Source organism: Nycticebus coucang, chromosome 5, assembly GCF_027406575.1.
Source record: "Nycticebus coucang isolate mNycCou1 chromosome 5, mNycCou1.pri, whole genome shotgun sequence".
Classification (NCBI taxonomy): Eukaryota; Metazoa; Chordata; class Mammalia; order Primates; family Lorisidae; genus Nycticebus; species Nycticebus coucang.
The window spans coordinates 13,432,788-13,448,383 of NC_069784.1; the positions used below are offsets into that span (position 1 = coordinate 13,432,788).

The window sequence follows — 15,596 nt, forward strand, 5'->3', positions numbered from 1 at the left end:
ATCAATTCAATAAATAGAATCATGGCATTATTGCTATTGAATGCCTAGTTAATAACCACATAAGAATACTCTAAAGTTCAATAGAAGGATAAAAGATATTTGTAATTCAGCAATGGATTATTCAGATTTTACGATAGTCATTTCTCAGCAAATAATACTGCTTGTAAAAATCACATTCCTCTATTTCAACATTTCTTTCACTGTTCCATGCAAAACAAGCATCCTCAGAAATCTTTTTTTTTCTCCTTTTTTTCTTTTTCATTGTTGGGGATTCATTGAGGGTACAATAAGCCAGGTTACACTGATTGCAATTGTTAGGTAAAGTCCCTCTTGCAATCATGTCTTGCCCCCATAAAGTGTGACACACACTAAGGCCCCACCCTCCTCCCTCCATCCGTCTTTCTGCTTCCCTCCCCCATAAACTTAATTGTCATTAATTGTCCTCATATCAAGATTGAGTACATAGGATTCATGCTTCTCCATTCTTATGATGCTTTACTAAGAATAATGTCTTCCACTTCCATCCAGGTTAATACGAAGGATGTAAAGTCTCCATTTTTTTTAGTAGCTGAATAGTATTCCATGGTATACATATACCACAGCTTGTTAATCCATTCCTGGGTTGGTGGGCATTTAGGCTGTTTCCACATTTTGGCGATGGTAAATTGAGCTGCAATAAATAGTCTAGTACAAGTGTCCTTATGATAAAAGGATTTTTTCCCTCTGGGTAGATGCCCAGTAATGGGATTGCAGGATCAAATGGGAGGTCTAGCTTGAGTGCCTTGAGGTTTCCCCATACTTCCTTCCAGAAAGATTGTACTAGTTTGCAGTCCCACCAGCAGTGTAAAAGTGTTCCCTTCTCTCCACATCCACGCCAGCATCTGCAGTTTTGAGATTTTGTGATGTGGGCCATTCTCACTGGGGTTAGATGATATCTCAGGGTTGTTTTGATTTGCATTTCTCTAATATGTAGGGATGATGAACATTTTTTCATATGTTTGTTAGCCATTCGTCTGTCTTGTTTAAAAAGGGTTCTTACCTTGGGGGAAAGACTCCCTATTCAATAAATGGTGTTGGGAGAACTGGATGTCTACATGTAAAAGACTGAAACTGGACCCACACCTTTCCCCACTCACAAAAATTGATTCAAGATGGATAAAGGACTTAAATTTAAGGCATGAAACAATAAAAATCCTCCAAGAAAGCATAGGAAAAACACTGGAAGATATTGGCCTGGGGGAAGACTTCATGAAGAAGACTGCTATGGCAATTGCAACAACAACAAAAATAAACAAATGGGACTTCATTAAACTGAAAAGCTTCTGTACAGCTAAGGACACAATAACCAAAGAGACAACCTACACAATGGGAAAGGATATTTGCATATTTTCAATCAGACAAAAGCTTGATAACCAGGATCTATAGAGAACTCAAATTAATCCACATGAAAAAAGCCAACAATCCCTTATATCAATGGGCAAGAGACATGAATAGAACTTTCTCTAAAGATGACAGACGAATGGCTAACAAACATATGAAAAAATGTTCATCATCTCTATATATTAGAGAAATGCAAATCAAAACAACCCTGAGATATCATCTAACCCCAGTGAGAATGGCCCACATCACAAAATCTCAAAACTGCAGATGCTGGCATGGATGTGGAGAGAAGGGAACACTTTTACACTGCTGGTGGGACTGCAAACTAGTACAACCTTTCTGGAAGGAAGTATGGAGAAACCTCAAAGCACTCAACCTAGACCTCCCATTCGATCCTGCAATCCCATTACTGGGCATCTACCCAGAAGGAAAAAAATCCTTTTATCATAAGGACACTTGTACTAGACTGTTTATGGCAGCTCAATTTACCATTGCCAAAATGTGGAAACAGCCTAAATGCCCACCAACCCAGGAATGGATTAACAAGCTGTGGTATATGTATACCATGGAATACTATTCAGCTATTAAAAAAAATGGAGACTTTACATCCTTCGTATTAACCTGGATGGAAGTGGAAGACATTATTCTTAGTAAAGCATCACAAAAATGGAGAAGCATGAATCCTATGTACTCAATCTTGATATGAGGACAATTAATGACAATTAAGTTTATGGGGGGGGAGCAGAAAGAGGGATGGAGGGAGGTGGGTGGGGCCTTGGTGTGTGTCACACTTTATGGGGGCAAGACATGATTGCAAGAGGAACTTTACCTAACAATTGCAATCAGTGTAACTGGCTTATTGTACCCTTAATGAATCCCCAACAATAAAAAAATATATATATAAAAAAAAAAAAAGGGTTCTATTCATGTCTCTTGCCCATTGATATATGGGATTGTTGGCTTTTTTCATGTGGATTAATTTGAGTTCTCTATGGATCCTAGTTATCAAGCTTTTGTCTGATTCAAAATACACAAATATCCTTTCCCATTGTGTAGGTTGTCTCTTTGCTCTGGTTGTTGTCTCCTTGGCTGTACAGAAGCTTTTCAGTTTAATGAAGTCCCATTTGTTTATTTTTGTTGTTGCAATTGCCATGGCAGTCTTCTTCATGAAGTCTTTCCCCAGGCCAATATCTTCCAGTGTTTTTCCTATGCTTTCTTGGAGGATTTTTATTGTTTCATGCCTTAAATTTAAGTCCTTTATCCATCTTGAATCAATTTTTGTGAGTGGGGAAAGGTGTGGGTCCAGTTTCAGTCTTTTACATGTGGATATCCAGTTCTTTCAACATCATTTATTGAATAGGGAGTCTTTCCCCCAAGGTACATTCTTGTTTGGTTTATCGAAGATTAGGTGGTTGTAAGATGTTAGTTTCATTTCTTGGTTTTCAATTTGATTCCAAGTGTCTATGTCTCTGTTTTTGTGCCAGTACCATGCTGTCTTGAGCACTATGGCTTTGTAGTACAGACTAAAATCTGGTATGCTGATGCCCCCAGCTTTATTTTTGTTACTAAGAACTGCCTTAGCTATACGGGGTTTTTTCTGGTTCCATACAAAACGCAGAATCATTTTTTCCAAATCTTGAAAGTACGATGTTGGTATTTTGATAGGAATGGCATTGAATAGGTAGATTGCTTTGGGAAGTATAGACATTTTAACAATGTTGATTCTTCCCATCCATGAGCATGGTATGTTCTTCCATTTGTTAATATCCTCTGCTATTTCCTTTCTGAGGATTTCATAGTTTTCTTTATAGAGGTCCTTCACCTCCTTCGTTAGGTATATTCCTAGGTATTTCATTTTCTTTGAAACTACGGTGAAGGGAGTTGTGTCCTAATTAGCTTCTCATCTTGACTGTTATTGGCATATACAAAGGCTACTGACTTGTGGACATTGATTTTATATCCTGAAACATTACTGTATTTTTTGATGATTTCTAGGAGTCTTGTGGTTGAGTCTTTGGGATTCTCTGAGTATAACATCATGTCATCAGCAAAGAGGGAGAGTTTGACCTCCTCTGCTCCCATTTGGATTCCCTTTATTTCCTTGTCTTGCCTAATTGTATTGCTACAACTTCCAGCACTATGTTGAATAGTAAAGGTGACAGAGGACAACCTTGTCTGGTTCCAGTTCTAAGAGGAAAAGCTTTCAGTTTTACTCCATTCAGTAAAATATTAGCTGTGGGTTTGTCATAGATAGCTTCAATCAGTTTTAGAAATGTGCCACCTACACCTATACTCTTCAGTGTTCTAATTAGAAAAGGATGCTGGATTTTATCAAATGCTTTTTCTGCATCTATTGAGAGGACCATATGATCTTTATTTTTGCCTCTGTTGATATGGTGAATAATGTTTATGGACTTGCATATGTTAAACCAGCCTTGCATCCCTGGGATGAAACCTACTTGATCATGATGTATGACTTTTTTGATGATAAGCTGTAATCTATTGGCTAGGGTTTTGTTGAGAATTTTTGCATCTATATTCATGAGTGAGATTGGTCTGAAATTCTCCTTTTTGGTTGGATCTTTTCCTGGTTTTGGTATCAGGGTGATGTTTGATTCATACAATGTGTTGGGGAAGATTCCTTCTTCCTCAATTTTTTGGAATAATTTCTGCAATACAGGAATAAACTCTTCCTTGAAGGTTTGATAGAATTCTGGAGTGAAGCCATCTGGACCAGGGCATTTTTTGGTTGGAAGCTTTTTTATTGTTTCTTTGATCTCAGTGCTTGAAATTGGTCTGTTCAGGAGGTCTATTTCTTCCTGGCTAAGTCTAGGGAGAGGGTGTGATTCCAAATATTGATCCATTTCCTTCACATTGTCAAATTTCTGGGCATAGAGTTTCTGGTAGTATTCAGAGATGATCTCTTGTATCTCTGTGGGATCAGTTGTTATTTCCCCTTTATCATTTCTGATTGAGGTTACTAGAGATTTTACTTTTCTATTTCTCGTTAGTCTGCCCAATGGTTTATCTATTTTATTAATTTTTTCAAAAAACCAACTCCTTGTTTCATTAATTTTCTGAATGATTCTTTTGTTTGCAATTTCATTGTTCTCTGATTTGATTTTGGATATTTCTTTTCTTCTACTGACATTAGGCTTAGATTGTTGTTCTTTTTCCAACTCCGTAAGATAGCTTGTGAGTTTGTTGATGCTCTCTTTCTGTTTTTCGGATGTAGGCATCTAAAGCGATAAATTTTCCTCTCAAAACTGCTTTCGCAGTATCCCACAGGTTTTGGTAGCTTGTGTCTTCATTGTTGTTACGTCTATCAATAGAAGTTTATGTTATCTAACAAGGTTGGAATATGCTGGTTGAAAAAGTTGAAACCTTTTTATTTTGGTTTTGATTTTGGCAGTTTTCAAAGAGCTTTAATAATATGAGAGTGTTTATTTTGATCTTCAAGAAAGGAGACCCAGGATGTAGAACTGTATTTCCCCAGTTCACATACGATACAACCACGGAACATATGTAGGCATGTCCAGAAAAGAGCCCACCGTGTAGCCTCTATTTTTCATAGTATGAGGCTGGATACTGTCTGGACAGCCCTGGTGTGTGACATAGTCTGAATGTGTCACTCCAAAATTCATACATTAAAATCTTATTTCTTGTATTAGAGTGTGAGGCCTTTGGCGGGTGATTAGATCATGAGCACAGACCCCTCACGAATGGGCTTAGTGCCTTATTTAAAGGGCCCAAAGGAGTTTGTTTGCCCTTCCATCACGCAAGGACACAGGGAGCCCAGGCTCAGCTCTGAAGAAGCAGGCCCTCGCTAGACGCCACGTCTACTAGGGCTACGATCTTGGATGTATTTTCAACATGCAGTCAACAATAGCCTTTAAGAATCTACAGAAATCCTATGATGGTTTCTCATTTCCCCCGGAACTGTGAGAAATAAATTTTTGTTGTTTATTTTTTTATTTTTTATTTATTTATTTTTCTTGTAGAGACAGAGTCTCACTGTACCACCCTCGGGTAGAGTGCCATGGCGTCACATGGCTCACAGCAACCTCCAGCTCTTGAGCTTACGCGATTCTCTTGCCTTAGCCTCCCGAGTAGCTGGGACTACAGGCGCCCGCCACAACGCCCGGCTATTTTTTTTGTTGCAGTTTGGCCGGGGCTGGGTTTGAACCCGCCACCCTCGGCATATGGGGCCGGCACCCTACTCACTGAGCCACAGGCGACGCCCTAAATTTTTGTTGTTTATAAAGCAACCCACTTATGATATTTTGTTAAAGCAGCTCGAACAGACTAAGACAATGTATTTTATTAATAATATTAATAATTATTACCTTATTTTTTTCTATTTAAAATGCACATTTGTTTCCGGTCACTTCTTATCCCTTTCCTTTTGCCGCCCTCACTGGAATCAGCACTGCCTTTCAGTGGATCACTACAACAGCCTCCCCAGTTCATCTCCCTGCTTCTGGCCCTGACTTCCTACATTCTATTTTCAACATGCAGTCAACATTAGCCTTTCAGAATCTGCAGAAACCAGGTGGTGCCTGTGGTTCAGTGAGTAGGTGCTGGCCCCATATACCCAGGGTGGCGGGTTCAAACCCAGCCCTGGCCAAAACTGCAACAAAAAATAGCCGGGCATTGTGGCATGTGCCTGTAGTCCCAGTTATGTGGGAGGCTGAGGCAAGAGAATTGCCTAAGCCCAAGAGTTGGAGGTTGCTGTGAGCTGTGATGCCACCACACTCTACAGAGGACAACAAAATGAGAATCTGTCTCTTAAACAAACAAAAAAAAAAGAACAGCAGAAATCCTGTGATGGTTTCTCATTTTCCTCCCAACTAAAGCCAAAGTCCTCATAGTGTCCCGCAAAGCCCTGGGCTGCCTTCCCTCCCCTGCCCCTCCATCCTTTCCAGACTCTTCTCCTTTTGCCTGCTCAGCTTCAACTGCACAAGGTCTGTTGTAAGTTTCTGTAGACATCAGGAATGCTCCCATCAGAGTCCATTCATCTTGGCTATTCTCTACTTGGGGGGTCTCCTTCGAGAGCCTCAGGGCTCCTTCCCTCTCATATCAGCTCCCATGGCCCCTTCTCAGTGGGCCTGACTCTCACCAACCCACCTGTCTCCAGAGCCAACTTCGACCCTGATGCATCTGGTAACCCTGATTCACCTTATCCCACTTGCCTTGTACCCACTGCATTTATCATCTGAGGCCACACTGTGTCATTAAGTAATTTACTATGTTTATTTTCTGGCTCCTTCAAATAGAAAGTAAGGTGCAGAAAGGCAGGATTTTATTTTACTCTGATGCTTCTCCGGGATCTAGAACAGAGCCTAACATATATTAAGTTCTCAGTACATATCCATTGAATGAAGAAAAAAAGAAAAGAAAGAATGCTGTCTGTACGTTTTTGAAATCAAAATGCATCAAATAAATGACATGTTTCCTTTTCTTCCTGTTATAAAATGTATGATGCTTGTTATTATTACTTATGTCTTAGAATCTAGGAAATATAAATCAAGGGACACTTGCATTTTTCCGCACTCATGATGCCAGAGTTAATTTAATATCTGGTAACAAGAGCTTCCTGTCATTGGTGACTTCTCTTCTAATTTTATCACGCCCCTCTCTCTACCTGAAATTAATTTTTTGCCACGTTGCCAAGCCCTGACAACTGGGCTTCAGTAATAACTTCCTCGTTAATTTTCTTCCCTCCTGCCCCATTAGGGAGGAGACACACAGGGAGACAACTGCCAGTGACTCTAGAGGGGCAGCCAGCACCCTATCATAGGTGGCCTTCAAAGCAATTAGCCTTTTTATGGGAAGCAATAGTGAGCCACTGCACTTTTCTATGCAAAATCTGAATTTTTAGAAAGGTGACTCTGACAGTGATGTATCAGATGGCCTGGAGGTCAGCAGGACGCCCACTTGTAATTCTGCCCTCATTCTTGATTTCCCCTTTTGATTTTTGCATCACTTTTTCATCTACTTTCTCTTCGGCCACCTACTGACATCTGAAACCTGCTCATTCCCCAAGCGTCCACATATGCAACAGAGACACAGTTGTAACCATAGTTCCAACCCCTTGGGCCTCCTGGCCTCCTCGCATGCAGTGACCAGGAAGAAGATCAAGGGAGACAGGAGGGAAAGAGAAGAGCTTGACATTTATGAGTATTTCATATGATTTCTAAATCATGTCAGATAATGTGAGTTAGTCCCATTATACAAAAGAGAGAATTTGGCTGGGGATGGGGCCTCCTGCCTGCAATTTCAGCAGGAGGATTGCTTGAGTCCAAGAGTTCAAGACCAGATTGGGCAACACAGTAAGATACAATTGCCACAAAAAAAATGAAACAAAAAAAAAAATAGCTAGGTGTGGGAACACACACCTGTATCCCAGCTACATGCTACACTGAGGCAGGAGGACTACTTGAGCCCAAGAGTCTGAGGTTGCAGCAAGCTATGAACTGGACACCACACTCCAGCCTGGGTGATAGAGGAGACCCTTTCTCAAAAAGTCATGATAAGTTTTTTAAAAATTAAACAAAGGAGGAAATTTGAGGTTCAAAATCCTCAACCATTTTTAACTAACATCATTTAGGTCGTGGGATTCAAGCCCACAGCTACCCAAAACAATAAAAGAATAAGACTTGGCTGACTCTAATGAAATTCTGAGTTTCAGGTGCTGAAATGTATCCTTTACATGAATTATTTAAATTCCAATGGCCCATTGAGGAACTTTAATTTTTACCCTTATTTTATAGAACAAGAAAGTAAACGTAAAAAGATTAAATAATTTCCCCAAGTTGACATAGCTCATAAATGATTCTTGTTTGGTAGGACGTAGAGCCCAGTTTAATCTAACTGGGGTGGGAAGACCCAACCTCCACACTCAATAAACTCCAGTGCTTTCCACTATCAGCCACAAGGACACACACTAGCCTGGCCCTGACCACTGCGTTATGGTCTGTTGGCCTTGGGCATCAACAGACCCACTGTTCTTGCCACTGTCAGTAAGCCCACAACAGCCATTTATCCTGTCTCAGTCTATGGGGAAGAAGGATATCTCCCAGGTCAGAGCCCCTAAAAATAGAAGAGCCCTTTTTTTGTACCATTACCTGTTTTAACAATTTATACTCTGTCCACCACTCGCCCTTATAATTGTGAGGAAGAGACAAAACTCTAAAGCTTAAGATACAACAATTATAATTGAATTTCAGCTATGACTATCAAAGCAGAAAACTCCTCTGTCAACTTTAAGATTTCACCTTTGTTTTCCTGCTCAGCACTCTGGTTACACATGGACTTGATAGCATTTTATTCAAAACTCAGAGAGTGACTTACCCCTTCTTTTCTCTTCAAATATCATTTAGGGTTGGCTCTAAATATTACGTGTTCTTGGGTAGAAATTTTTTAATTAGATAGTTGTTAATTTGTATCTAAGGAGTTACTACTCAAAATAGTCAGTGATATGAAAACTGGTTCAAATAAAAACTTGGAAAAATTTAATTCCCAGAGGTACTGCGTAAGAAGGATAAGTTAAAAGCACCACTAATGTACTCACAACATGCATCACAGGTGCCAAGAAATGGAGTTTATTTATTTGTAACTGACGGGGGCCTGCCTTCCATTCTCACAGCCACCAGGTAGTTTAAAAGTGATTTCAGTTAAACTGTTGATTCAGGCTTGTTTGGTAATTCAGCCCATGAGTCAGAGAAAGGCGTGTGAGACTTCTGCCCTCCCCACCTGGATGTGCGTGGAATGAGTGTGGTGTGTGTCATCTTAGGGGAGGTGGAGTCCTGGTGTCTGTGAGATGACTTCCAAGCTTTCCTGGTCTGCTTTTGTCCCTCATCCCCTGTCCATCTGCTGGGCATTCTGAAGCCTCCCTTGCTAGCAATCAGCTTAGTGGTGTTCACTGTCATGTTTGATTTATCAATTCCTATGATGCCCCAGTTCCCATACAGGCATCTCCCCTTACTAATGAACCCCCATCTCCACCTCTGTCTCCATAACATATCCCTTGACACATGACTGACTCTCCTAGTTGGATTTCTGTCTGGAGAGGATAGTTTCGTGGCAACTTCTTTTGACAAACTTCCAAGCAAATCCTTTACCTACTTTCAGCCAGATCCTTCTGGTTTATTCCACAGGACACTCAGGAACTTCTAGATAGCCACCACACCATATAAGAGTGGAGGGAGATTTTGAGGGACTTAAACTTGGACCTTTTCATACGAAACCACCTTAAGCCACTGAATTTAATTTGTTGTAACAGCCTCGGTGGTTAAGCAGAACACACCTGTAAAGTGACAGCTCCCAAGTCCTCTTAGAGGAGTATAAGGCCCTTTCCCCTCAATGTACCCCTCAGACTCTCCAGAACATCCCCGACTTCTCTCCTGGTCAAACCCCACTCCAGAAATTGAATAGAGAAACTGGAGCAACGTTCACTAGCTACCCAGAATCCAGGGGGAACAGAGGGGCCCGGCATTTCTCCCTAACCCACCCCACACTCACTCTCCAGTATTTAAGATTCTCCAGTATTGTTTGGCTGGCTTCTCAATAGTTAAAGAAAAAAAATAAAAGAATTTAGAAAATCCTTTTGTTTCAAATTTCATGACTATTGTCTTGGCAGAAAAAGTCCACAGAGCCAGCTTTTGAGATTCAAACCTGATCAATGGCTTCTTTGTTCTAAGCTTGGGAATGCCCAGCTTTGCTTTCCCAGGGACTATATGCTTGGGAGGTGGAGGTTTGCAAGGAGGGAACTTGATTTAAGGGATAAGTGTCAGTACTTTGATTTATTATTTCAAACGATTTCAAATAATTCTCATTATAACTTTCACTAAAATAATAACAATACTAGGTTCTAACTATTTCAGATACTATGTACTAACTTTTTTTCCTTTTCACTTAATTCTTACAACCAGTCTGCTATGAAACTCCTACTACACACATTTTCAGAGTAAAAAAACCAAGGGTCAGAGTGATTCACACTGCTGGAAAGGGGTTCTTTCTATTATCCATTGCAGTGTAGAAGGAATTCGTTCAATTATACACTGCAGTCTAGAATCATGTTCTCAGTTTGACTAAAACCCACAGGAGAGAAGCAATTTACATCACAATCCAAATACACACAGAACTGAAAAAGTTGTTTCCCTTAAAAATACTCAAAGTTTCTTATATTCTGTGCAATTCTCACCTTTTCTCTTTTTATAATGCTAATCACAGTCAACTAAATTGATTTCATGACCTACTAAAAAGTTATAATTGACAGTTGAAAACACCTGCTCCTGCATTGCCAAAGTCAATATCACAGAATTCAAGAAGAAATTACATCAAACTGTATTGCCATTTGGAAATCAGAGGCTAAGGTAATTTTTCCTGTACAAGTTGTAATTGGAAGAGCTTGAGTATGAAAGACTTGAAGCAAGTAAAATAATGAATAAAATGTCAATTAAATACTGTTAAGTAGCTTTAAAACGACTTAGCGAGGGGAAATCCGGAAGCTGAACAAACACAGATTTGTGGTTCACTTGCCATTTTTAAGTCGTGTCACCAAGTCTCCCTTGATTTAACCCCTCAGAATTTGTATCTAGATATTTTCACCCTCAATTTGAATCTTTCGGGACTTAATTTTATATCAGAATTTTGACGTTTTCTCAAGGATTTAGATTAAAATGAAGCACTGGCTCCTTAAAAATTATACTCTAATCTCTAAAATAGTTTGAAAGGAGAAAACCTTTCATGAGCTCCAAATTCTTGTATCTTAAAAGATTTGAGTTGGTTAATAGCAGTATTTGGGGGGTGCATGAATGATGTTTCAAGAAACAGAAGGTTCAGGATGTGTTTGCGAATTTCCAGGTCACACACCTAGAAAAAGCCCACAGATTTCTGCTTTTTTCCGTCTAAGGCTCATTATAAGGTTGAGCTTTGCTGTAGGCAACTTTCACATAAATCAAGAAATGAGCCCTCCCCCCTGTTTACTGCACTTTCTAGTTCTCACTAAATTATACCTTTGACCTCTGGGACATTGGCAATGGCACCAGGATGTGGTTACAAATTGGATTAGTATTACCAAGCAGATCCTTTTGACATTCTGGAAGAACTAATCCATCAGTTACCTGCTAAAGCCGGAGCTCTTAGTGGAAGGTTTCACACAAATGGAGAATAAAACAGAAGCTTTTGAAAATATGTGAAAGAAACTACTCTAAATAGGAAAGACTATCTGCATAGATGCTAAGAGACCTAAATTCTAGTCCTGCAATCACCACAGGATACTTACAAAGTTACTTGGACTTTTTAGGGTTCTCCACCTGTGAATGTCTGCTGCAGCTGATCCCTTAAAAATGGTCCCATCGCTTCTAGTATTAGACATAATGTTCAGAATCAATTCTTACCCTCACATTTCAATGGAAGGTTGAAATCAACATGTTAGAGCCACTTTCTTCAACACCCACATGAGGTAAGAACACTTCAGAGAGTACGGTCAATACACACCTTTAAGAAGACCCTAGTGGTTTCAAGAAAGGGTTAAGAGAGAAAAAAACACCCTATAAACAAGATCCTGGGATGAGAAATTCATATAACCTGCAGGGGGCACTAAGGTACTTTTTAGAGAAAGAATCAGATGGATGGACACGAGAGGTACCTGTTACCCCCAAATTGAGAAACAAATGTTAGAGAAATATCTTCCTTTATCATTCTTCACGTGGTTTTGTTACTCCTGGCCTTCTCTCTCAAGTAAACAGCTTAGACAGTAATCAGTGATCATAAAAGATGAACTACTAACTAAGAGAAGGGAGGGGAAAAAAATCAAAGAGAAGATTTCTTTGTAAAGGTTTGACAAATGAACCCTTGCTTCTTAACCTCAAGAACTGCCATTTGATCAGGATTAAAAAATTCAAGGAGAAAATGTTTGAAGCTCATGACACATTGATTATTGGCAGAGTCGAGGTAAATTACAGGGAGAATCTAGAGAGTGTTAGTTCTTCCTTTGGAAAGTAGGGTGAAAGGAAATATAACAGACGGAAGATGCAAGTCAATGCCTTATATTACAAGACCACTTCTCAAGAAGGAAGAAAGCGATTAAAAATGATGACGAGAAATGCCCTTACATTGATATCAATCTGAAAAATTTATAAAGCTCTTTTGTAAAGCTACTATCCCATTTGATCCTCAGAATGGCCATTTTATATCTGAAGGTTTGGAGGGGTTAAGTGGCTTGCCCAAAGTCACATAGTAAATTTCAAAGCTGAGTCTTTCATAGAAATTGATTTCTAGTGGGTGGTGCCTGTGGCTCAAAGGAGTAGGGTGCTGGCCCCATATGCCGGAGGTGGTGGGTTCAAACCCAGCCCTGGCCAAAAACTACAAAATAAATAAATGAATAAATAAATAAAAAATAAAAATCTTAAAAAAAAAAAAAAAAGAAATTGATTTCTAGTGATTTTAAACAGATCACTGGGCTGCTCTACCAACCAAGTGTGCTTTGGGGAACTTATTCACAGTGGAAAAAAACCTGTTGCAAGCCCAAAAGATGTCAGTTTATGTTGCAAAGTGAAAATCAAATGGCAGATAGTCACAAAGCAAAATAAAGACAATTTCTCATCGCATGCTTTGTAGCTCTAAGAAGCTAACAGGAATTTTCAGAACACAAATGGCTAATCTTCACAGCACGCCAAGTTGGCAGCTATGTCGTCTGCCTGATCCACAATCCGCCATGCTGTTACAGCTCCTCTGGGTGAAGGAATCATGTCCAAAATGTCCCAGACGGGAAGTAAAGAGAATTCTTATAATGAAAGTCAATAGAAGAGGTAGGTCCACATCTACTTTCCAGTCTACTACCCCCCACCCCATGGAAAACAAAAACAGTATTGCCTGTATTCAGATGATCAGTGTCCCAAGCCAAAGCTCCAGGAAGAGAATCTGGAAATAGTCAAAACAGGAAGAACAGGTTTGGGCCTGAACTCCACCTGAGAAGCCTGGGGCCTCATGCTGAGGCATGATGATGTCATGGGCTTGGGGAGAGCCTTTGAAGTCAGACCCCAGGTTGAAACCCAGCTCTGACTCTTAAATGATGTCCTTTGACCCATTGAACCTCATGTTTTTGTACAGTGAGAATAAAATATTGATCTTGCAAGTTCAATGTAAGAATAAGAAATAATGCCTGTAAATATGTGGCATGTAATAAATCCTCAGTGAATGATAACTGGAATTTCAGAGTCCCAGATGCTTGGTGGAAAATGGGGCACAAAGTAATGATGAAAGGCCCCAATTTTTAGCTGGCTGCTGTGGCTCAGGCCTGATCCTAGCACTCTGGGAGGTCAAGGTGGCGGATTGGTTGCTCTCAGGAGTTCGACACTAGCCTGAGCAAGAGTGAGATCTGTCTTTACTAAAAAATAGAAAAATTTGCCAGCTATTGTGGCAGGTGCCTGTAGTCTCAGCTACTTGAGAGGCTGAGGCAAGAGGATCATTTGAGCCCAGGAGTTTTGAGGTTGCTATGACCTATGATGCTATGGCACTCCACCCAGGGTGACAGAGTGAGACTGTGTCAAAGGAAAAAAAAGATAAAGGCCCAAGTCTTCCTCTTCAACAACTGGCTTACGGCTAGTCCTGACAACCGGCTGAAGGCTCTATCAGAAGACATCTTTTGTCCGAATGTTACTTTGAGTCTCCAAGTATAAAAATGTATTATAGTTTGATTTGAATGAGTCCTCCAAGATCAAAGATGGATTCTGAGTGTTAGTTGTCAAATAAACAAACGACTGTGGAAATATAAAAGCAAAGCAATTCATGTTGCCTTAGGAATAGCTCATTTACAAAATCTAATATGCTATTACATTGACATATTTCCTCTATTAAATCTTCCATTTTAGTAAAACTAGTTTTTCACCACCAAATGCTACGATTATGTGCACTTATGTACACATCAGATGTGTCCAGTCTGCGTATAGTGTCTAAAGCATGCTGAATCCTATCTGAACAAAACGGGAAATTTAAATTGAGGTATGAATTAACAGCCTCTGCATTTGAAATATCTTTTAATTGTACCTACATTAGAAAAAAATGTTTCTGAATATATAGCTTTCTAAATTTTAGTTCTTCTTACACATGAATCAAACTGTAACTTGTTCTTTAATATGAAGACCATTTTAAAAACCCTATGAAAAACAGATAATTGAATTGAAACACCCCCCACATTAACCGTGGCATGTTAATGGGTGCTGCTTGTGAGATACTATTGGGGGATAGGGATTCACCCTCCGTTTCCCTGACATTTTTTTATTCTAAGCTTCAGTCCAGGACTTGGCCTATTTTATTTAAATTAGCCTGCATCTGGCCTAGGAAAAATGTTTATGTGAAAACTGACCTCTTCTGGGTCTCTCGCCACCTTGTCTGCAGTGCAGATGAGGGTGCTGGTCCAACCCTCTGTTCACTAAGACAATGAAGAGTTCTTCGGCTCTACTAGGCCTGGGAAGAGTCTATTGAGAGTGTCAGACTTTTTCTTCCTGCCAATTTACTTTTTTTATTAGGCTGATAAACACCTGAATTGCTGAAAAGCAGCTGTTCGAAGAAGGATTTAGCTGATTCTCCTGGGGTTTCTGGGTGCACGGGAGACACATTTGCGTCTGGGATCCACTGGTCTCCAGCACGGTTCGACCTGAGTGACCTCTCTTTTTCACTCTAAAAAGGTTTCTGGAATGTGATGGAAGCACAACACTTTTCAGAGAAAGCCACAGCCACTCAATAAATTTTCTTTACCCCCTGCCTCCAGCTCAGTGAGGATCTCTCTCTATAAACGCCCATCTTTAAAATTAGGGTATCAGATAATTTGATGTTTATTGGGCAAATGCGAACCAGATAAAGTGCAGCTTGGCTTATTGGCTTAAAAATAGAAAGAAAGAACAAAAAAGAGCCCAGCAATAACATCTTAAGTCCAAGTCAGGTTAAGCCTAGTCAGAAGCAGGAAAGGATTTAAACTGTTAATTTTCACATATTGCTCAAGTAAGCAAAACCAAAAGCATTTAATTTCTCTAATAATCTCATACATGGTTTCCTTGTAATGTGCTATACAATCTGTATCGATTACTCTGTTGGTGAGATACACATTTAATAAAAATGTATTCCAAAGTGGAGTGTAAAATCAAAGTTTATATTAATATTTTGAAAGCTAGTTTTCGCCCCTGAGTGTCAAAACGAAATATCGACTGAGA

General features: G+C 39.7%; 1 protein-coding gene across 1 annotated transcript in view; it reads left to right on the forward strand.

The window, feature by feature from the left end:
* The window catches only part of ADGRL2 (adhesion G protein-coupled receptor L2), a 581,138-nt gene that overhangs the window by 125,131 nt on the left and 440,411 nt on the right, over nucleotides 1–15,596 (forward strand). The gene's annotated exons all lie outside the window — the stretch shown is intronic.